This window comes from Sander lucioperca, chromosome 12, assembly GCF_008315115.2.
Source record: "Sander lucioperca isolate FBNREF2018 chromosome 12, SLUC_FBN_1.2, whole genome shotgun sequence".
Classification (NCBI taxonomy): domain Eukaryota; kingdom Metazoa; phylum Chordata; class Actinopteri; order Perciformes; family Percidae; genus Sander; species Sander lucioperca.
The window spans coordinates 28,917,843-28,940,791 of NC_050184.1; the positions used below are offsets into that span (position 1 = coordinate 28,917,843).

The window sequence follows — 22,949 nt, forward strand, 5'->3', positions numbered from 1 at the left end:
TTATGCAATTTAATGAAAATGGCAGAAAATAAGAAACATCTCATGAGAGAAATGTCACAAAAATATAATTATAGAAGAAATTCTTGTTAAATGGAAGCTACAGTTTGGGTTGCTTTGAGCAGACATAGTACTTCTCAAAAGAAAGACCATATGTGAAAGTAAGATTTGTACACATAACATTTTGTACACACACAAACTTATGTGTATAACACATGGAAAATAAATGCAAATTAAACCCGCCTTTGACACCACACTGTTCGCGGTTGTCATCGTTCATTTACATATGATGTTGTGGGTCTGTAAGTGTAATTACATACACATCACCGCTATACTTCAGATTTATACCAGAGCTTGAATAAATCCTTCTTTACATTTGAGAATCTAAATGGTAGATGGTGTGTGTGACATTACATTTATTTTCTTTTAAAATAAACATTCATCATTTGAAACAACCCACTTTCTGCAGTCATGTTTGCATTTTTGTAATATTTAAAAGTGTTGAATTTAGTGTAAAAAGACAAGAATTCGCTGCCAACCTCCACTACATTGAGGGAGTGAGATGGGGAACGGCATGCAACAAGGGTTGTACTTAAGCCGCAGTAGTATCCTGCTGCAGAGCTCCAAGCTTGGGCCCACCTCTGGTGCTGGGACCCATCTCCATCGCCAGGATGCATGGTGGAAAATGACGTGTGTTATCACATGTTAAGGTGGAAAATCCTGTGTGTTTATCACGCTTCCTTTGGAATAAATTACGTTTACATATCACTAAATTGTATTGCACAGTGTATTGTTTTATTGCGCGTTAATAAATAAAGTAGTCCAATGAGCATATATTTAATACATTGTATCACGTCCATGCCACTGTATAAGTAAGCTAAGCCACATAACCTCCACCAATAACACCAAGGTAAATAATACAGCTTTATATTTCGATATACCTGTAACTTATAACATTATACTTTTAGCTAGAAATGTCTCCTTAAACCAGGGACATGGTTACTAATTCTTTAGTAATTCCTTGGTGACACTAAAGTTAGTATTCACTGTTGTTTCCCAAAGCCAATCAGTTTCATTATCTTTAAGTTTCAGACTCTAAGTCGGTCAAAACGAGCATTTTGAAGATATCGTCTTGGACTAATGATGAGCATTTCTCACCTTTTTTTACTTTACAGATTAATTGATGATGGAAAAAAAGCCTGCAGTGTATAAATTGTTACATTTTATTGTTATTAAAGCTTTAGTGCGTAACTTTTTGATATTAATGAACGTCCGTTACATTCAAGCCATTGCCAAATGAGTTGATACAAAGCTAATTATGACTATCAGCTCCACACAACTCTCTCTTTATTTCTCAGTATGGCTGTGTTCAGAAGGTTGTGTCGTCCAGAGGTTTTCGCACGCAGAAAATCGAGTGAAGATAATTACCTCTTCAGAAGAGTCCATCATGTTTTTTTAATCCTCCGTGTCCTCCTTGGTTACAAGTAACTGTGGAGGGGTGGGGGTGATGCGCGATCACGGAAGGCTTGTATTATGTGGATGTGCCGACTGTTTTGTTGTCAATACTTAGAATTCCTCATGGGGGAGACAGAAACTATGGACTATATCTTTAAGGTAATGTTTGTATTGTTAAACACTGATCTGGAACGAGTCTTGAAACTAGGTCAACAGGCGCTGACCCGTTCAGTAACAGCAAACACAGGTCATGTCCTTGCTGTGGTCTGAAATTGATCTGAGAAAAGTTGCGTCATTCATTTCTGTTATTTGGCGTGTCAGGTGATCCAATTGATCTTTGTTTTGTCATTAGGTGTAGAAAAATGTATTTTAGCGTTTAGACATTTTTTGGGGGGAAAGTTACAGTGAGGACCTATAAAGTAGTTTATACATATGTCTGTGATAATGGAATAACTAAATATCAAACAGGGATGAGCTGATGCACCATCAGAACAACTGTCAACTTGACTGCGTTTCCTCGGTTTCAGTTTCCTTTCTTTCCCCAGAATGCCTCAGTGCAGCTCATGTCCTCTGCTGCGTTATTTTTCTGAGAGCTTTTTCTTGTGTGAGAGGAATGTCAAGTGCCATCTCGGTGCATTTCTCCCCGTTCTGTGGTTCACTCTTGATTTTTGTCTTTTTCTCCTGTCTTTTTCTCCTCCTCTAGTCTTTTTCTTCTTCGTTGCGCTTCTTTCTCGCGGTATGCAGTTAGCTGGTGCCCAGGACTTTATGTTCTTTACGCCTGAATCATAGCACTTAAGCTAGACAAGTTTGTGTGTTAATATCATATTGTCTTTGTACGAGCATGGCTTTCTTTTGTGTGTGTGTTTGTGTTTGTGTGTGTGTGTGTGTGTGAGTGAGAGTGATGAAGGAGGGGCGGCAGATAGTGAGGAGGGGGGAGGAGACGTGGAGAGTCGTTTTATTAACGTGGCGACTCCCGCTAAAATTCAGGGAGTGCTGTTGCATCCAGCTGTTACTGGTTGCGCGAGGCTTCGTTGCCATGGCAACACAGCCCTGTGCGCCTGCTCAAGGTCGTTCATCCAGTTCTGAACTGAGCAGCGTGCTGCACATGGGATGCACAGAGAGAGAGAGCTAGAGAGAGGAAGAGAAACAGACAAACTACTTCAAAGTGACCAATCAAAAGCACTTCTGTTCTGTCCCCTCCCCATCTAACACACACACACACACACACACACACACACACACACATATCGACATACATACACACACACACACTTACTTTCTTCAATAAAGAAACAAACAAAAAAGAACCCCTGGCCTTGGGGCTTGTAGGTTCTTTTGCCAGCTGATAAAATATTTAGCTGGTCAGTGGGAGAGAGAGGGATACAGTGGCTGGAAAAGAAGCGAGCTTGGCTTTGTGTTTTCCTTTCTCTAATGGTGCATTGCTGTGAGGCTACCTGGGGCTTCTTCCACCTCCTCTCCTCTCCTCTCCTCAGAGGGCTGCAGCATCCCTCGTGGGCTCTGCTGCATGTTTGACTGGACTCAGTACAGCACACATTGTACCTTTTAAAGACCCCAACACATTGTGTGATAGCAGCAATCTTGCAGGTTCATTGTATGTCACACTGTGCAGAATTGGGTCAAATAAAATCTTGGTCGCAATCTGTATCAGAAAACCTCAGCATGTCAGGCAATGAATACCTAGTGAATTGTAGCTCCACGCAGTAAATAGAGAAAACAAGACAAGTCTACAGCCATGCTAGCTACTCTGCTAAATGCTAATACTATCATGGCAACATGCTCAAAATGACAGTGCTAACTTGCTGATGTAATGCAGGTATAATGTTCACCATCTTAGTTTAGAGGGTTAGCATGCTAACATTAGCTAATTAACATTAAGCACAAAGTACAGCTGAGGCTGATGGGAATGTCATTAGTTTTACAGATATTTGGTCATGTTGGACAAATTTCACCCCGATGGTGGAACTAGATGAAAAGTCAGAGGGTCACCAAAATCTGTGGGGTTCATCCTCAGGGGACTATAAATGTCTGTGATAAATGACATGGTAATCCATCCAGTGGCTGCTGAGATATTACAGCTGAAAAGCTTTTCAATGCAATTATTCAAGTTTAGCAATTCAAATACAAATATAAATGATTCAAATTCAGTTTCTGGTGGCACATATTTCAGCCCATAGGATTTTCACAAACCAACTTTTCAGGGAGAGCAGGGATGAATCGTGTCGCTTTTGTGGTCAGTGACGTGACGGTTTGATCATTGCTTAAAAGAGAGTAAGATAACGCAATCTGTCACCTTTTTGTGAGCCCTGGGCAGAGAAGAGCTGGATTTTAGGCTAGGAGGAGGTTAGTTTCATGTTTCTTGTTACTGTAAGGTAATGGATGCTTATTAAAGGGGTCCTCAGAAGGGTTTGTGTGTGTCTAAGAAGGGGACTTCTGTTTTGTTACTTATTTTCCATTGTAAAAATCCAGACCTAGTTTATGTGTTTTAGAGCTCCTTTAGCTGCCTGTGCGCACGCACACACACACACACACACACACACACACACACACACACACACACACACACACACACACACACACACACACACACACATTTATGGGGTAGGACTTGAGGTAAATGTTACCAGCTGTAGCACAGTGAGCAAGTGGCTTCAACTCTGCCTGAACCCGGCTATTACGTGACCACCTCCTCAACTTAATTCACTGCCGTCCCTCAACCACCACACCTCCTATATCACTCTTTTCCTGACACACACACACACACACACACACACACACACACACACACACACACACACATATATATACATACATATACAACACACACCGCCATCTCCATCCACCAGCTCCTCTTTCCAGTGCCACTAACGGCAGCATCACTCATCTCAGGATAGCGGGAGAGCACTCCAAGGTCTGCTACCCCCACCTCGTCACCTTGGTGTGGAGCAGCAGGCCGGCCAAGCCGGATTCATCTGATTGGCTGCCCCTCCGAGGTCCCACTGTTGGTTGTTCTGATGTCACAGAGGCTTGTTTATCCGTTCCTCCTGTCAGGCTCATTTACAACATACTGTAACATCAGCACCTTGCATGAGCAATAACTTTAGTAATTGCTGTATTCTTTAGTCTTTATTTGGATCCCTATTAGCTAGTCACTGGTCTTCCTGGGGTCCACACGAACAACACAACAATAAAAACAAATAATTTAAAATAACTGTATTAACTGAACAAGCTACAAGCCACTCAGAATAGGATTGAAACATGAGGTTTCAATAATAATGGAGATTTACGAAAGTGGGAAGTTGTTTGTTGTTTAAGTAGCTGATAACAGCACACCACAGAAAAGACGCCTAGCTGGACTACATTTTATTTACTTAAGTTTTGTAGATTATAACCTTTACATTACCAGCATTAAAGTAAAAGTACTCAATGCAGAAAAATCCTCACATTTTAGAAACTGGAAACTAAAAAAGTGACGCTTTTGACCCTTTTTTGCCGCTTTCAACAGAGTATTAAAAGTGTCCAAAAAAGCTTCAAAAGCATCAAAAAGAGCGTTAAAACACTTCATTTCAGCTGTTGGCCATTATATTGTTGGGTAGTTTAATTTATAATAACATTGTATTTTATAAACTACATGTGTTTTCTGTCCAAAAATTGTAACTTGTAAAGTAACTAGTAACTAAAGTTGTCAGATTAATGTAGTGGAATAAAAAGTGCAATATTTCTCTCTTGTAGTGGAGTAGAAGTAGAAAGTGGCATAAAAAGAAAAGACTTAAGTAAGTACAAGTACCTCAAATTTGTACTTAAGTACAGTACTTGAGTAAATGTACTTAGTAACATTCCACCACTGGTTTTGGACGGAGTGGACAGTGGATTTTTAAAAAGTTGGAGCGTCGCCTTATCTCCCGCACCATCTCGCTCCAATTTCCCTCCGGTACTGCTAACACCATGAGTTTGAAGTATGACCGAGCCCGTCTCTGTTACTGCAGTGCGAGCAGTATGCCAAGGACCGGCGCCTGCCCTCCCTCCAAGCCACCAGTGGCCCGTCATCTGGTGGACTTTTTGCCGGCGGAGCTCCGGGCACTGGTGGCATGGAGGGAGGGCGGGTGCCATTCATCTGATAAATACAACACAGCTATTTTTCTTTTTCTTTTTTGTAGAGTGGTGAGCGATTTGAGCGGAGCTAGGTGAAATCTGAGTTGAGCTTGGAGCGATATTGAGCAGAGCGGCCTGCAGCGGCAGGAACGAACAGCTCGGTGAGCGATGAGCGGTAATTCTCACCCTGCCCCTGTTATCAATGCCTTTAACCCCAATGAATACCATTTTGTGAAAGAGACGTTTAGACAGCTCAGTGAAACATATGACTAAGGAGATTTTTAAAAGCGTGCTCATGACATGCAGAGAGGACGCAGGCTCAGGCTTTAGTCAAACTGCTGAATTTCACATTCTGCTGTGGATGGAGGACTATGCAGTTACTACCTTCACCCATCTCTTTCTGCCAAGCTGGGAAGAAGGAAGAAGTCCTCCATGCATCGGCCTCAGCTCGGCAGAGGGGAGGGAGCGTATTTGGTTGAATCAGCTTTTCCTCTCCCCCACCTCTCTCATTTCTTTTACTGCCTCCCTCCCTCACTGAATCTGTTAGTCCTGTGAGATCCGAGTCATAGTAAACAGGCAGTGACATCTGCATGCTCTCCTTAGAGGAAAAGGGGCCAGAATTTAAATATTGATTTGATGCAATGTGATACAAAGATTCCGGTTCTTCTCGTGTTCCTCTTTCGGGAGCTTTTTATAGCTGTTGTTTGTGTATTTTGAAGTGTTGTCCAGCAAATCAGACTTTATCCAAAAAGAAGGCTTCGCTTACATTAAGACTCTCCTCTCCTTCTTCTCGCTGTGTATACGTGCATGTTCCTGTGTCTCAGTTAGACACGATGCCCAGGATGAAATATCATCTCCCGTTGGACTCGGCTGCCCACTCAGGTAACCATCAGGTGAATAGCTTCGGCTTGCCTGCAGATCTAGAAGGCTGCTGGTGACCGACTGACAGACTGCTGACATCGCTGGTAGATTCAGGTGCAGTGTGATGGAGGAAATGCTGCCTTTTCCTCTCCTGTAAAAACCTGCCTGGACAAATATGTGTGTAGGCTCAGCCATTTAAATTGATAACTATGGATTAACAGGAGGGCAGATGTGAAAAGAAATGGAAAATGTCACCCTTCTAGCTTCTTTTATATATAATATGCATTCATTTTAGACAAATAATACCCGCACTACTGCATAGTAAAATACAAATTTCAAAAATAAAACCAACACAGATTTTTGAACTATTACTTTTTGGTCCCTTCCATTAAATACAACTCCTTTTTAGTCTCCGTAGCTGATCTCCCGTTGGATCAGATTGGTTTTCCTCTCTGTTCCATACCTATATCCTGTTTTGACAGAAAGCACAACAAATCAAAGCTGCTGCATCATTGTGACTTGAATGACATGCTACGCCACTGCAAATCACCCTGACCAAGGCAGCTGCTTCACTGTTTTTTACACTGCCAACACTTCAGTAGCATAGCTCGTAACAATATATTCATACTGGTTATGAAACTGAATGAGGAGGGCTTACAACCTGCGATTCAGGATGTTTTTAGATAAAGATCACACTTGGAAATGTATCTTCCTGTATTTTTATGTTTGGTATGTATATTTTGTAGATATATTTCTGTTTGTTGATCTGATTTTAATATTATACCCTTTTCATTTGTTTTCATTTCCCCCCATCCCACTCAATTTCAGTCCCCCTTTAGTGGGTATGGATTTAATGTCTTGCTCAATAACACTTAAAAGCCAAATCTATAATTGTGTTGAGTGTATAAATTCCAGGTATAATATAGAACCATCATCAAGAGTGCTGGCAGTGTTGAAGTGTTAACTGATCAACATGACCGGTGTGGCTGTGCTTTCGTTAACTCCCTAATGTGCACTCCAATAACTTCTCTATTCTGCATCCCATAACCTTAATGTGATATGGCTGAATTCACCACTGACTGTTGGGTGGCAGGCTCAAACCCTCAGCTAAAAAAATATATGTAATCAACCTGTTTCGTCCATGCCGTGCACCGTTAACGAACGGGTGAACTTTGCTGACATGCTGAATGCCATCCACAAGACCAAAGACGACCTGTTTAAACACATCAACAAGAAGATGACGGCCATTTAAGTAACGCTGGCTAAGATTGAAACTTAACTCTCTACATTGTCTGAACTGGTCCATGAACCTGTACGCTAACCAATACAACATCAGAGCTCTGGCAACCGCATAGATAATAGAAAAAAAGCTAATTGCTTGTGTGAAAGTCAAGGCTGACGATCCTAAAAATCTAAGCAGGAGATGAATCCTTTAAACCCCAATCACACTGAATCATCACCATCTCAATTTTAGCCACAAAGAAATGTTAACTCATCACAATTTTATATTTCAGCCTGTTTTTCACATTTGAACATTACTGCTGTAATCCTGTTTTGAGTTTTGGTGGCGAAGCTGGCCTTTGTTTACATTTGCATCACAGATTGTACCTTTATTTAGGATGGATGTCTGTTATCACAGGGACTTTTTGGTCTACTCGAATGAAAGCAGCTTAAGGTCTATGGGATACTACAGGAAACACATGCACGGTGGAAACGCATGCACACACTGTGTTAACTGAAAACCATTCTTCTCTCACACGTTGGTGACAGGTCTCCAGTCAAGGCCTTGTGGAGAGTACGTGTTGGCCCAGCACGATCTCTCTCCCTATCTCACCAGGGCTAAAAATAACCCCATCTCCACACTAGAGAGAGGGTGGAGGGAAAGGAAAAGGAGAAGGTGGGGATGAGAGGGAGGCAGAGTGAGAAACAATAATCAAAGCAGAGAAAGGGGAGAGGAGACGGACGGTGGAGGAGCAGAGGTAGAAGGAGGAAAAGAAAACGAGTCATTAATAATTTACCTGGAGGACACTTCTAGTTCGACCTTAAGTTCTGGTCAGTGGTGTTCAGCAAAGAACAAAGTGTTATATAGTGTTGGGAAACTCTTCAGATGATCACACTGGTGTGTAACATCTGGAAGTCTGTGCCAAGGGGGTAAGCTTCTCCTCACAACGCGTACCTCCTATGGTGCCATTTTGATGCTAACAAGCACTCACCCCCCGTTAGCATCCCATTGACTGCCATTCATTTTGACGTCACTTTGACAGCGAATAACTTTACATCTGAAGCGTTTAAATACTTTATTTGTCCATTGTTTATTTCTAAAGAAACACGACAATGTATAAAAGGCTCCATTACCTTGTATCTCACGTTATGGCTCCGTAGCAGACGTTTTTGTAAAAATAGGCTAACGATTGTGTCATAACCACGGGACTTACTGTCGCATAGTAGAGGAATTACCGTATGGTACAGGAGAAGCTCGCAGGCAGTTTCGACTTACATTAGCTGTTGAAGTTTAATTACTAATGTTAACTAGCATTTTAGTTAGCAATAATTAGCCTGTGTCCATGTTATCTCCTTACATATACCTATGCTCTCCGTCTCTGCTAGATTGGGAATGACTGAGATTTCTCTTGGCACAGCTACCAGAAGACGTATAACTTTCAGACAGGTTGCTCACGTCACATTTACGTCGTCTCTCTCAGTTGGAGGCTGCGCAGTAACGCTCAGCGCTCACCGGAAAAGTGCTTCTAATGGCCTTCACTGGTCTCCGTCCAGAGCAACGGGATCTGTTGGTCCATTCTATATACAGTCTATGGTCTGTGCCCACAGTGACTAGCCAGGTGTGCTCAGGTGCTTAGCAGGCATTCAGACCCAAAATAGCACTGTGATACAAAAAAAAACATGAAGAGCACAATTTAAGTAAAAGATTCACGAGTTTTCAGGTGGCAAACACTGTGCAGCAGTAGACAGGATTTTACAATTTGAGGAAGTTATCCTGACAGAAAAATAATTTATATAAATTCCTCGTACAGCTACCCTCTTCACGTTAAACAGTAATCTACCAGGAATATGTGCTTGCATCTATTTGGTTTACCAGTGCAGCATGACGTTAGACTGGGTAAACCCATCCCGATCTGCCGGCGATTTGATTTCGCCCTGCAGCTCAGGCTGGAAACCTGTACATTTATCTATCCTGCTTCCGTTACAATTTTGCGGGGACCAATCACAAACTGGCTTATCCACCTGGTGCGCTATTGGCGGGTTTAACACGATAACGATAGAGAAGCGACCAAGCAGCTTCTTGTTTACAGTCAACATAGCTGCCAACGAAGTGCAGCAACCCGCTGCTGTAGCTGCTACGTCACCCAGATCATTGGTCTGATTGGTTGAAGGACTATCCAATTGCGTACAGAGTCATTTGAACTATGCCCGTTGATCACGCCTCTTGTGCAGTAGAAAATACAGAGCAGACTCCCCAGACTAATGTTCAATCTTAAAAGATTGAGCTTGGTCTGGTGATAGCCAGACTAGCATGATGTCATATTGCAAAAGTTGAACCAGGTCAACATTTTTGTCTCTGTATTCTGGTCTGTATGATTAAGTTATAGAAATCTGGGACGACGAGTAGAGGGAAGCAGCTTCATACCACTTACATGATCATTAAGTTAGCGCTTTGATTTGCAAAATAAGATACGTGTAAAAAAAGAAAGGGAGGGGGTCTGTCTTCAATCATTTTAAAGCTATTTATAAAAAATATAATTGAGAAACTTTTCTGCATGTGTTAAGATCTATTATATAGACAGAAATGAGCTTTACTGTTTCCTGATACTCTCCTCACCTTCTGATCTCAATTCCACGGATCTTCCTGCAGCGGCTTCACAGTGAAAACCTTAAGGCGTTCTAATCCTAGCTAATTTTTTTGCTTCTTTGCTATAGAAGTCCACTGTGCAATACTCACTCATTTTCATTTAGCTAGCTTTTACTGTGAAGCAGCTGTGGGAAGTGTTAGCTGTCAAGCTTAGCCACAATGAGCTTAACCGGCGGTAGGCAGCAATGCACATCCTGTGCCTAGTCTGCCGGAAATTGAAAGAAGAAATCAAAATCAGAATGACAATCAGAGCAAAGTGGTGTAAAACAGGAAACAGCCAAGCTTAAACTATCAGGAGTAAGTTAAATCTAAATCACTGAACTGGAGTTTTTGATTGACTTCCTGCTGTCTCCAAAAGCGACAGCAAGTATTGCGGTACAGAGGAACTCAGGTGTAGCACGCAGTTTATAATCCTGCCAGTTTCTATCAGTGCATTTACATACAGTTTAAAAAAACAATTATATTCGGGTTAAGGTAATACCCCGATTTCTCAAACACCACATAAACGCTGTACGCTGTTAAAGCGTAGAGTTCTCGTAACCCGGTTAACAGACCAAGAGAACTCCTTCAGTAATTGGGGTATTCCTGCATGTACACACCTTTTTTTTTTTTTTTTTTTGGCGCCTTTAATGGCTTTTAATTGACAGGATAGTTTAAAGGAAAGGGGGGAGAGAGGGGGACGACATGCAGCAAAGGGCTGTGGGTCAGATTCGAACCCATGCCGCTGCCAAGGATTCAGCCTACATGGGACGCACGCTCTGGGGCTGTCAACACTGTGTCTCGGTAAAAAAGCGGAGGGACCGAGCAGCCCCTGCTGCGGCCACTGGCTAATGTAAACGTTAGCTAGCTAACACGTCACTGGGCGACACCAGTTACAGATATAATGAGCCGAACATGTTGTCAGTCATCTAGCGAGAGCACTGTGCTTTCCTACACTGTGACAATAGTGTGTGAATGAAACATTAAGTTGTTAAATTCTACTAATTTAGTGGCCAGTCGGTGTTATTTTGACATAGGTCAACCGGAAGAAAAAGCCAGAGCGCCACCTACTGTACCGGAGGTAGAGTTACTCCCGTCATTCTTCCCATTCTTTACCGCTCATGTAAACGGGGAGAACTAGCATAACCCGGTTATTCACTTAACCGGGGCAAGACCATACCCCGGTTACTGCTGTGCGTGTAAACGCACTGTATGTCTCACCTTGAGTTTAGCCATTTCAGAGAACCGTTTGGCTGTCCGGCTGTATGAAACCTTGTGCGAAATAGTTTAAACACATTCAGAAGGTTTGATTGGCGAACCTGGAGACTGGTTACAAAGCTAACATGCAAACAATTCTTCACTGATTCTATTCTTTGCTTTGCTGCATGCTGTATGTATTCTGTCACTTTACTTGTTCCTTTAGCACCACATTACCCAGAAACACACACTAGTCAGTACTAATTTGTGACTGCTCTGCATTTAACCTTTGTCCTGACACACTTCAGCTGCACAAAAGAACAGAAATATAGCCGGAGGAGTTATGGGGAGGGGGTTGGGCTACTTGTTGCTGTGTGATTATGATGCTATGACAAACACTGCGCAGGGTGTGTTTGTTCTTGGGCGCTTTTAGAGTTTCTATTTACCAACAAAACAAACTAAGGTCATGGCTAAGGGTTAGTGTCACGATGATTCGGATTTTTCAACAAGCTTTCGTCTGCTTCACAGTTTGCTTCTCCTGCTCAAAAGAAAGGTTGTCGGTGTTATGGGATTTCAAGCAGCAGAAGAATGGCCAATGCAGTTGACATTGTTACATTTCAAGTGTTTCTCAAACAGTCCATTTACTGTGTAATCGTAAACCCTGGGGTAACACTGAGGCCTCTATCCCTCAAAGTGTTACAGACCACGTTACTGTAGCAACTTAGTCAGGTTAAAGTGCTTGCAAATCAATATTTTAACTCCTATGACTTTGAAACTAACTTTAGCCGAAGCTCAGGAAAAAACTTGCACATGCTCACATTGTGGATTGGACTGATAATAAACAGATCAGGAAGTTGCTTGCAATGTCTTCTCACACCTTCGCTACCATTATCAATCCACCTGAATTTGACACTGCCACAAAACACACCACTGTTCCTCTGTCTCACCTGAGAACTCGTCAGAAAAAGAGAGAATTAAGCATTGAGAGAAAGATGGATGAAGAGGATGGGAGCTGTAAGATTATCTGTTTACTTAAGACACTTAAGGGGTTGTAATGGCTGGTGGTTGTGGAAAGATAAATCTCAGTGAAGAGGCAATTCTCTACTTGTTGGTTGGCTGTCAGTAGCTGTATTTTTATCCAAGTAATTTTTGCAAATTTTGCATCATCATTTGATAGTTTGAAAGGTTGTGTTCTGTTGGACATCTTGCAAATATTGTCTGTATATAGTTGTATATACTGTAGTATATACAGTATAGTATAAGTATATAGTTCCATGATTTAAAAAGGCTATATAATGTCTTTAAACAGCTGGCCACTGTAGATTTTGGCATAAGTTACTTAAAAAGGAGTAAATAGTGTATTTTTGGGGACTATTTTCAGCTATGGATTTGGTGCTCTACTGTGTGTTTACAGCATCAGGTCGGTGTATGTGGGAGTGACTGAAAATAAACTAAAGTGCCCACGTTCATGGTAATGAGGGAACTTGTCACTCAAGGCAACAATTCGTCTCATTGGTGTGTTTTTAATAATTTTTTAACAATAAAAGAATTCGGCACTATGAACACACTATGGCACAGATGAATAAGATATATCAGGCTTTGGATACACAGAAAATACCTGATAATAGTATATATTTGTTGTTGGGTATAATGGGATTTGTTGACAGTAAGAAAATGATGGAATATCACCAGAGTTGTCCTTGAAGTGCAGCTGATTGTAACAGACAGATATTTTATTTTCTGGGTGGAGAGCTGGATGAAAATGTAGCATCTGTGAAGAGAAAGTCAGCTACAGGTGGAAGGTGGCTATACATCTCGGAGTCTGTTACGTGTGTGTGTGCGTGTGTGTGTGCGTGCGTGCGCGTGCGTGTGTGTGACGCAATCAGTTGGATGGAGGATGAGGAGGTTGGGGGCAATTGTGTGGTTGATGTGGGGAGAATAGAACAACAGGGAGCTTCTTCAGTGGCCGTGGCTGTTAATTAATCAAACACGCACATACACACACACACAGACAGTGATGAAGAGGCTATAGAGAAAAACACACACTCACACACACACCGAACTAGTCTCCTTTACAAGAGGCTTGAAGCCATTCTACTTACTGTCGCCAGCCATGCCGACTCTGCTCGCTCTATTTGCAGAGCCGCCCCTCCCTTCTCTGATGCTATGATCTAATTGTAGCCTCCTCCCCCTTCATAGACACATACTTGCACTCTCTCCACTCTCACATGCCTGCACACATATAAACACACACACACAGGGGTTCTTACACCCACCAACACTGCGGGGCACTTGGTCTGTGATTATTTATGTGTATGTTGTTCTGATCGAGTGACGTGAACATGGACTGTGGATTTGTGTGTTAGTGCCGAGGCGTCCTGTTGATCTTGTGGTTTTCGAACCACACGCCGTCTAGGTGGCATCTGTTTTGGAAAGCGAAGGAAAAGTACTAAAATGAAAACAAAAAAATAAATAAATAAAGCCTCCTATTTTTCATCCCCTTTCTCGCTATCCCCTTAGATCAACAACAACTGTTTTTTTTGGTCCTCTCTGATGAAGGACAAATAAACCTGCAGGGGGATGTCTGCTTAGAAAAGATGGGAATAAATATAAAAAGGAGAAAACCAGAGCGTTGTTGGTGGTGAAGCAGAGGCGCGCTTTAGATCTTTACAGTCAAATTCTCCGAGTGGGTCAAAGTTCCCCCAGCAGCAGGAGACACATTCTGATTGGCTGTGGAAAGGTGAAATTAAAACCACGGTAAACTTTTGACCTCGCAGGAACCGGGAGAGGAACGCCCATCGCTGTAGCAAGAGCGAGCCTCTTCCTCCTCCTCCTCGCTGCTCTCCCACCAACCACCCATCCCTCCTCCTTTTCCCTCTCTCACTTTTTCTCTCTGACTCTTTCTCGCCCCTTCATTCCCCGTTAGTCGGTCATTCGCTCTTGTTTTGCTCTCTTTCAGTCCAAACCATCTCTCTGTTTCAACCCCATCTCTCCAGCTCTCCTTTGCTGTCTCTCTTTCCCCCTATGAATTTGTGCCTTGCTGCATATAGCCTGATGAGGCGGAGGGAGGCACAGAGCAAGAAAGAGCTGGGGGAAGGGTATAGAGAGGGAGGAGACAGCCAGAGAGGGGGGATGGGAGGGTAGAGACAGAGGGAGAGGAGCAGTAGGAGAAGAAGACAGGGAGAGAAGGGCAGGAATGCAGCCTTCTTGACTGTGTGCTACACAAACTGCTCCCTGTTAGAGATGAAGAAAATCTAAAGAGGAGTGAATGTATAAATAGACATGTAACTGTGGCTCTGACTAAGATCTGCTGAGCGGCAGGGCAGGGAGAGCCCATTTTTACTGCTAATGGTTTCTCTCATTACACATCAAACGGCTGGGGGGAGTGTGTGTGTGTGTGTGTGTGTGTGTGTGTGTAGTGGGCAAATAAATGATTTCATGAGCCAACTAAAAGAGCAGCCCTCTCACTTACTGCTTTGATGCTGCGTGCATGCACATGGACACACGGGCTTGCAGCTGCATTCGGCCATTAGCATTTTCTTAACTACAGTGTGTTGGAGTACTGTAATTGTTGCTGCTGTTCACAAGCAGACGATCTATGTCTCAAACCGATCTTTAGTATCAGTATCTTTTAACAGATCTGTATTTGCTAAAGTGATCATAATCTGATCCCTTATTTACTGCACTCTTCTGTGTTTTAATTTTGTACATTATCTGATGAGCTACCGTGCTAACAAATCTGTCAGCCTCTCTCTTTCACATTAGCAAAGCTCAGTGTACGAAACATTCATGTAGCAGCAGCAATGACCGTCATTTTCATGGTCCAGTTAAAAGAACTGTTTGCATGTTATTTCCATGAGGAACTTGACAGCAGGCCAACATTTGACTTGTCTGGTTAACATACTCTTTGCAGCCGGAGTGTGTACTCAGCCAAAGATCTTAAGTGCGGGAAGAAGTTCCACTCTAACACCACTGTATAGTCACTAGTGGACTGGCAAATTCACCAAAGGCTTGATCGGCTTTTCCAGTCGCTAAACCTGCACAGATAAAAACAAAAAGAAACCCTGTAATTCTCAAAACACCCACAAAGGATAAAATGCACCCCTAGTTGAACTGCCAAGCAAATAGCATCCTGGTGCTTCTGTGCTGTTTGCATGTAATTAAAATTAGGTAATGTGCATACATTTGGCGCAAAAAAATGGCTTCTTTCTTTGCAAATGAGCCTCATTGCAAAACAGTGACACGCAGTAACTTATTATATACTAATAATTATTAGCGTCTTCAGAGAGTTAGTGGTAATGAAGTTTTAAGGAATGCACCTCATTGGTCCTGTAGCTTGCGGTCTGAAAATGTCATTTTTATTTTTCTCTCTTTCTCCCTTCTGTGTTCTTGGCACAAAGGCAACATTTATACTTCGCCACATAGATTAATTACAATCAGATGCAAAGAAAGGGCAAATTTCACTCAGCTGCAAAACTTTATGGTTGCATTTGCACTACGGGTGGGGGGAAAAAAACGATACAGCATAGTATCGCAATATTTTCCGTGGCAGTACTGTATCGATACACAGACGGCAAGTATCGATCTTTTATTATATATGTGTTGGTCAGTTTGTCTGACCAACAACAGTTGTCAATCCCATTTTGGAGCAATACATTTGAAGTAAGATGAACAAGCAGAGAAATGTGTCTTTTTAGATAAAACAGATGTTGACAAAGTTTCCTTTTGGGGACGTCATTTGAAATTGGGAAAAATTAGAAGTTGGAAAAAAGGTAATGAATTGCAATATATCGCAGAACATTGCAATATGTTTAAAATAGCAATAATATTGTATCGTGACATAAGTATCGTGATGATATCGTATCGTAAGGCCTCTGGTGATTCCCACCCCTAGTTTGCACTGTAATATCATTATCATAATACCCTTTGTGAATCTGATCTTGAGACGGTGCTGATAGAGGTTGCAAGTGATGGGCAATTCATGGTGCTATCAGCGGCTGCAATCCATCCATCCACTTTGTAAATTTTGCTTTGTAGTCTCAACAACTCCGACAAAGTGATATGTCTTAGCGGCTCGGGTCACATCAGAGTCACATTCTCCCAGGTAAACTTTTATTCATATCATATCAACAATTTAAACTTAATATTTTTCAGTATTTGGATCAAGTAGCTTGTAAAAAATAATGTATGTCAGATTTAGTAGTCTACAGCTTTTATTTCAGTGTATCTGGCAGATACCAAATATTAAACGACTCGAATTAGGGCCATAATAACTTGATTGCTACCTCCCTGGAATCTTGTAAGGATGTAGTAGTTATTTTAGTGTTTTCTTCTTGCTGCACACGTGCATGTGTAAACATAGCCTCAATGCCTGTCATCAGCGAGATGGCACATACAGAGGGCTGTCAGTTTTCAGATTTTAATGCGATTGAAATAATCCTTTTTGGTTCGGGTTAAGCTCTACGATGAGTGCACACAGCACTTAGCAGGGAAAGGTGTTGAGGAGACAAGAGCCAGAGCCGGTTGTCTGCGATGGGAGGAAGCCGGATAAGAAAGAAGGCTGAAATATTTCTTTTCTTTGCTTTCCCTGCCAAAAAAAAAAAACAGTGAGTTAAGAGAGGAGGCTGTGGATGTTACAGAGTTAACAAGACAGAGAGGGAGGGAGGGAGAACAGTGTGAGCTGAGAGACTGGCTCGATAGACGAGTGGATGAGAGCTGCGCTGTGGTACTCTGCCTGCTTCTGCCGCACAGTGGGCACCATATGGTCTCATAATGTATAGAGCACACATCAAGTTTGTCCTGCCTCCCAAAACCTTTTCTTCTCTCCTTCTTCTTCTAAATCTTACCAGCTAATTGTCACTCAAAAAGCCCATTAGATATAACACGCTCACACACACACACTCAACATGCACCCTACTGACATGCACCCCGCACCATCTTTAAGATAAGAGGCACCCCCAACAAATATTTGGGTCTACACGCACACACAGACGCACAAAAACAAACACACAACAGTTAGATAAGGGCCCCCTCCCCCTAATGGGAAAGAAGATGGATACATGGATTTTTTTTTTCAAGATGTCGCTCTGCTCCTGCTTAGCTCCTTCTGCTTTAAATATTTAAAGCAACAATGGTATGTTTTCCGCCCATTGTGTTATCATGGAATTGTTGATTTTCTCAGATGTTAATGCAAGTTTGCCGAGTGCACAAAGCAGCAGCAGAGCACAGAGGCGAATGAGTGGATCCCCAAACGTATGGTTGATGTGTGCTGACAGTGATGTGCGTGCAAGTGAATGCAAGTTGATTTTTGATTGGGGAATATTGTGTGTAAGGAGGGATTGCTTTCTCCTGCACGCCGCTGTCTGGTTTCAAGGTGTGTCGGCTGCTCTGTGACCGCGTTTGTTTGTGGGTGGTTATGCATGTTGCCATGCAGTTTCCCTGCCTCTCTGGCATGTGATTTTGTCTGTGGGAGTGATGGATGACAGACAGCCAGCTAATGTGATTTTAGATGCTCCACCAGGAGTGTGTGCGTGTTTGTGTGTGCATGCGTGCGTGTCCCATCCACGTGTGTGCAGCTGAATCTGCAGTGTATGTTTGTATCTCCCTCCCTCTGCCCCTCTTTTTTCCCTCTTCTTCCTACACCCCTCCCACCCCACCCATCATTTTTTTCCCTGTGCTGTGCAGTTTTTGGACTCTGAGCAAATAAATAGAGGGAGGAGGGGGAGGGGGGGGGTGTGTGTGCTGTGGTGAATCTGCTTCCTCACTGTCACTGTGGAGAAGGAAAGCGCGAGGAAGGAGGCGAGGGGAAAGTAGAGGTGGAGGAGAAGATGTTCTCTCACTAAGACCACAATGATGTGTGTGAGGTTATTATTGAACCAATTATGTCGCCATTCCCACTAAAGAAAGTCTTGCAGTTTATTCTTATTATACTCTTAACACACTCACTCATCATCACACACATGCATCAGCAAAAGAAATGCTCTTTCTCCATCGGCATCTCGAGCAGTGCTCTGCTTGAGTTTTATCTGCATTCAGTTTTTTTATTGTAAAAAACACCTTTACACTGACATACTGTTCTTTCACACTCCTTTTTTATTATTTTTAAACTCCACAAAGTTTCATTTATTTATTGACAGTTATATCAACCTTTCAATCTTACACCACTGTCACACACACAAACCCTGCATTTCATACAGGACACTGACCATTCACACCTGACTTTTGGCACAGCTTAATTCCTGGTTGTCAGCAAATATTTTTTTATTTTTCTCTATTTTTTTTTTAATTAGTTTTTTTTTTTAGAATTTTTTTTTTGAACATACAGAACAGACAAACACAATTGAACAAGAACAAAAACCATCTCCCACCCTCTGCGATCTCGAGGAAAACAAAAACAGAAATCACACCTTGTCTAGTCACTCTCCTCTAATTCTTGTGATGCTGAGGTCATTAGGACTGGTATTTGTGCTGCTGCGTTTTTCCATAGGTCTATAGTCGATGATTTGGCCTTGTTAATCCTTGCTGTAGACAGCTCAAGCATAACTATGTCTAGAAAATACGCCAACCACTGTTTTATACAAAGCGAGTTGGGGGGGGGAGCCTTATCATTTTCATTTTCTTGGTTGCGGTTGAGCCGGCTAGCCAAACTTTCTTCTGTCTCTCAAGTTAATTACAGTTTGATATGTGTGAATGTACCTTCAGGATTGCTACATACATACAGTGGTGAAAGAACTTCCTTGTGAGTGTTACATGTATTTCATTATTGCATTACTATTACTGAAAAAATAAGGTGTAAACACCATTTTATTGTTGTAGCTAGTTAATGTGGAGCTAATTGTAACTACTTTATAGATGTATTTATTTATGTTGGACACTTATTGGATTAGGTGTATAAAGTAGCTACAAATGGATACAATATACTCAAGTAAAGTACGTCAAACGTGTACGTAAGTGCAGTACTTGAGTAAATGCACCACTGCTTACATATCCTTGCTCAGTGAATTATACAAGAAGGTTGGCATAGTTTATACTGGAGATTCAACATGATGGTGATGTATTTCCTTTAGTTGGTCATCTTATAAAAAGTTAATATACAGCCTGCAGTACATTCAGTATGTCTGAGCATTTCTGAGATTAGTAATAATAATAATAATAACTGTGGAGTAATCCCATAGTAGTTTATAGGAAATTATGTTCACCCTTTCTTGGACTGAAAGTGGGATAACTGTGTGCTGTGCCAGTGGTTGATACCACTATGTATTTGGCAGTCTGAATTATTTTGCATAGAGTGTTTTGCAGCTGTAGAAGTGCATACGTTTTAAAATGACTAACTCTTTAAAACGTCCTCAACTAAAACAACAAGACAAGATGATAAGATATTTCCAGCTCAGTTCATTGGAGTTTTATTCAATAAAATATTTGGATTATTTAAATGTTCAGCAGCTGGTTGTCGGTCCTACAGAATTAAAAAATGAAGACTTTTAAAGACCCACCATTTGTCTACTCTCATACAGGAAGTATTTAATCGGAACAGAAGCCGAGATGCCTATCTCCTCATCAGCAGCAGCCTCCGTAGCCCATAATGCAACGCAGTGAAAACCTACTGCTTATGCTGTTTACACTTTATGTAAAAGCTGAAATGCCCAGGAACACAGACTCACTTACTGCAGTAAAATGTGCACAACAAATTAAATAAGATATTTTTATTAATATTAGCACCTTTCATAAATAAAAATCAGTTCAAAGTGCTTTACATAAATATGATCCTCTACGGACATGTTTTAAGATGTATATAAATAATAAAGTAATAGAATAAAAGTGCATCTACTGCCTCCATTGAAAAATTTCAGAATCGTTATTGAGCACAGAGAAACTTCCAACAAAACAAACTCCTTATTCTCAGTGATGGTCAAACATCCAAGTGAAGTAACGATGAGCAAAATACATTTTTTTATTTATTTTTCTAACCTACAAAGTTACTACATTTACTGTAATATGTTATTGTATAGACTGGAGGTCATCCAGGTAGATGTGTTTTGCTGTTTGTTGCTGTGGCAGCAGAATGATCATCAGAGGCGGGGTTAGAGATGGAGGGGCCTGTCTTATTGATTGACCCGTTACACCAATCAACAGTCAAGAAAACTATCCCCTTCCTCAGACTGTATGGCCTCATTGTGCCTGCTTTTTACCTCATTTTGATTCATTTCACACCCAGTAACTAAAAGCAGGTGACAACTGTTTTCCTGCAATCTCGCTGCATTTCTTTCTCTACCCCATTAGGCCTGTAACTAGGTAATTTACTCTTTGTGATGACAAGAATGTTTTAAGTATTTACCAAAGCTCCAGTCATTCATCGCTTTTAGATATGACAGCCCTGCCTCTCAGTTCATTGTTAATTAACTCACAGAAATGTTATGATAATGTACAGCTCCTGAATAATTGATGGTTTCCAATGAGGCATTTTATTTAACTCAGTTCTCTGCTTGACTATGCAGGCGTGTTAGACTGTGACTTTGATAGCCTACATGTTGCACTTAAAGCGCTCTGTACATGTCCTGGCCCTGAGATTTCGTCACACCTTGAATGACAGAACAAAATCAGTCCACGTCTGACTGTTTTCTAGCTGAAGGAGAGGTATGAGGACATGTGTGGATTACTGTCCTTATCTTATCAGGGCTGTTTGTTTGCTTAGGAACATTACTGTCATCACTTAACAAATAAGGAAGCGTCCATCCCTTCTTATAGTCTCTCTCCTCTCTACACACATGTTCAGCGCGTGGATGGGTTCATATGAAGTAGCAGGAGCTGTTGTTAACACACACTTGTATGCTTGTCAGGGTTTGACTGCAAGATTACAGTTCAGCAAAGTTTTTTAACGACCTCTGCCATCCCTCATTTACCGTGACACAGTGCAGCGCCCATTAATGGAGAATGTTTATGAAGGTAACATGGAGACTCTCATCTGTTGGATGACGACACAAAACCTGAAACACTAATTTATTGTACACACAAACACAGTGTCAACATTAACCTTGTTAAACGCTGCACTTTTACTGCAGTTTCATGAAGTTTTGACAAAGAAAAATAAGCATTTTATATTTTATGTAGATCATGTTACTGACGGGTGACAAATTAAAGGTAAAACCTGACTTAATGAATGGAGCAACATATTAAATGCAGATGCTTCCATATAGGCTACAAGGGGTCACTGAATAGTTCCCACACTAAAGCTGTTCTGGTGGCTTTTGAACACTTTTAATGTAGCTTTTTCATTGAATTTGTCACCCATCAGTATATATCAGCATTATCATACCACAGAGTGTCCTCAATACCAAAAAATAATGGACAAACTGGTGCTAAAGAATGCCACGATGTGGCGCGGAGTTGTGTTTCCTCCTGCAAGTCCTTTATTTCTATTTCAGGACACCGCAGAATGATCAATAATCCCAAAGAAATAGACACTCAAGATGCAGTTTTTTTCAAATGTTAGTCGTCAGTTTAGCTCATATTTAGGTCAGTTCTCAGAAGCGAGGGAACTAGTAATGAAGAACACAATATTATAAGTATCGCTGCCACCGTTACATGCAGTTTACAGCTATTTATATGATCTTAACCTGCCGACGTTTAACCTGATAATGGCGTTATATGGAGTAAGGGGATCGCTTAAGTGATTACAATTCATCCAGAGTAAAACATGAATGTCTGCACTAAATCCATCCAATAGTTGTTGATATACTGTACTTCAGTCAAAACTCAAATATGAACCTCATGATGGCGCTAGAGAAAAAATCAGAGGAGAGTCATTATGGTTTAATCTCCTGGTCACCATGAATGTCTTTACAAGATTATATGGCTACCCATCTAATAAAAGATATTTAAGTTCAGATCTTGCTCAAAGCCTTCTCTATCCTTTGTTGCACTCCACTACTGTAAGTCAATGTAAATGTAATTAATAAGCATAGCTACCACAGTGTGCATGTCTAAATTTTAACTTACTCTACATACTGTATCTATATATTTGCCCCATATTGGACAAAATAACTGAAATAAATTAGCTTTATAGGCTCACAAAGTCAGGTAGCACAAGTTTTGTCAATAGTGAATCAGTAGAAATAAAAATATAAACAGAAATAAAGCACTTGTTTGGACTAGCGGTGCGTGTGCACAGTGATCCCCTCGTTTTTTTGATCTTCAAACGTGGTCTTACAGTTTTTGATACTCTGTGAATTCTAAGAGAAGAAAATTGCCCGTTTTATTACATTGAGTGTCTGCTTGTACTCAAAACAGATGTTGCACTGTAAAGTCATTTTAAAGTGGCCTTGAGCTGTTATTACAAAACCCTAATACAATCATTTTTCTTTCATTTCTTTTTACGGTTTGTTCTTTCTGAGAAATTAGTTAGCTGCTTGTGTGACTTCAGATTCACTGTTGTGTACTTTGACACTGTAGCATGGTGCAGTGTGCTGTGAGTTTGGTTTCCTCT

General features: G+C 41.4%; 1 protein-coding gene across 6 annotated transcripts in view; it reads left to right on the plus strand.

Annotated features, from left to right (window-relative positions):
• Positions 1-22,949, plus strand: part of LOC116062168 (nuclear receptor coactivator 3) — a 67,879-nt gene that overhangs the window by 13,246 nt on the left and 31,684 nt on the right. For 2 of the 6 annotated variants that reach the window (XM_036007790.1, XM_036007789.1), the window contains exon 2: positions 5,628-5,723. The exons of 3 other annotated variants lie outside the window; for them this stretch is intronic. The gene's annotated coding sequence lies outside the window, so the exon portion shown is untranslated. Of the gene's footprint in view, positions 1-5,627; positions 5,724-13,685; positions 13,767-22,949 lie in introns of those variants that run through there. One more of the 6 variants, XM_031316766.2, reaches the window with a different exon arrangement.